Source organism: Galeopterus variegatus, unplaced genomic scaffold, assembly GCF_000696425.1.
Source record: "Galeopterus variegatus unplaced genomic scaffold, G_variegatus-3.0.2 Scaffold4111, whole genome shotgun sequence".
In the NCBI taxonomy this organism is placed as follows: domain Eukaryota; kingdom Metazoa; phylum Chordata; class Mammalia; order Dermoptera; family Cynocephalidae; genus Galeopterus; species Galeopterus variegatus.
Window position 1 is genome coordinate 136804 of NW_007730222.1, and position 1710 is coordinate 138513.

At 48.8% G+C, this 1710-nt stretch overlaps 1 pseudogene; it reads right to left on the bottom strand.

Annotated features, from left to right (window-relative positions):
* The window catches only part of LOC103602362, a 62038-nt pseudogene extending 60918 nt beyond the window's left edge, over positions 1-1120 (bottom strand).
* Positions 1121-1710: the final 590 nt, after the last annotated feature.

Sequence of the window (1710 nt, forward strand, 5' to 3'; positions counted from 1 at the left end):
GGGCTGGCCCCCCCCCCACTTTTTTTTTTTTTTAAATTCTACCCCAAAGCCTATAAAGAATAGGCAGATGCCCATTAACAAAGGAAGCTGATTGTGTTGGAGATACTGGGTGTGTGTGTGAGTGTGAGTGTGAGTGCGTGTGTGTGTGTGTGTGTGAATTTCTTTGCATTGGGGTATAGGAAATGGGTTGGGAAATGTCATCTTGGGGGGTGCCCACCCCCAGGTGATGTCAACTGTAGTCCTCCTGGGATGGTTTTTGGAGGTTTTATTTTTCTTGGAGTTGCTCTTTCTGCCAGCAGCCTCTTTGGATCCCCTCTTCCTTGGAAGACAATTTCCTCCCCTGACTGGCTCCTCTTCAGAAGAGAATTTCCTCTTGAGGACACTCCTATTGCCTGCCTGTTTGGGATCACTCTTTGTTTCCTCCTTGGGTGACAGTGTCTTCCTCTTGGGACCACTTGTGCTGCCAGCTGACTCATCAGGGTCACTGCTACCAGCTCCTCCTTGGAGCAAGATTTCCTTTTGTTGGGTTTGGAGAAAGAGATGAGTGGGTATGGGGAAAATAGAGTAGTTTAGTCAGGCCCCCTTGCCTCAGGTCCAGTTGGGGGTGGTGCAGTGTATTCTTTGTAAACAAGTTGTGTGGGAGTAGAGTTAGTGCTCATGCGTGCCCGTGTATTTTTAGCATGTTGCTATTCTTGTGTGTTCTTCAGAGTGTGTGAAGCAGTGGCTCTGAACTGCTGGTCAGCAGAGAGCTTGCATCTAGAAATAAAGACTATTCTTTTTTCAACCACAGCTCCAAGGACTTTTTCCTGTTACCTAGCTCGTAGACCTGCACGTGAAGGGTTTGTGAATGGGCTCGATGGATCTGTGAGCTCCAGATCCAGCCCTAGATCTACAGTGAGTCTTCCATTCCATCCTCTTGAGGAGGCTCCTGGTGCTTTTGCTTCTTTTGGGATCTTCACGGGTCTCCTCTCACTCCTCTGGAGTGCTACTGCTGTTCTCTGAAGATGCAAGGGCATACGCAGCCATCTCTTTTCCTTCCTCCAGTGTCTTTTGTCCTGCTTCTCCAGCTTCCCAGCTCTCTCCACGGCTGCTTCTTGTGCTGAACCATTGCTTCCTTCATGACGTCCAGATTCATTTGTGGACTCTCTCCAGTCTCAGTGAAGGACTGCCACTCTTCGACTTGTTCTGGAAGCTTCTCCCCAGATATGCCCTAGGGCATCTCAGAGAAGTAATTGATTCCTGGGGCAACACTGCATTTGTTTGCCAGGTATCAGGTACGGGCCTTTATTCTCAGCAGCTGCTCGACTAGAGCAGGTGGAGTGGAGTACAAGTCCACATTTTGGCATGTTTCCCCTTGTCTTCAGGGATCTGGAAACTTGATCCCTTTGCCAATCCCTGGGAGTGACTCAAACACCAGGGGTGGCCATCTGGTGATTCTTAATAAAGGGAGAGGGGGGCTATCAGAATGGGGAGGGGAGGACCACAAATCTCCCCAAAAGACTGTAATGCACTTTCCCCATGCCTGTAGTTGCTGCTCCTATATCCCACTCAAATGACCTCTAAGTATTTCACTCTCACCCTCTCAAGTCTACGTTGAGCATGGTGGGTCCAGAGCAGTTGAGATGAGTTGTGTTCTAGCTAAGCACCCTTTGCAAGTTGTTTCACAATCAGCATTACATTTCAACTATTTCACTCTCCCCACCTCAAATC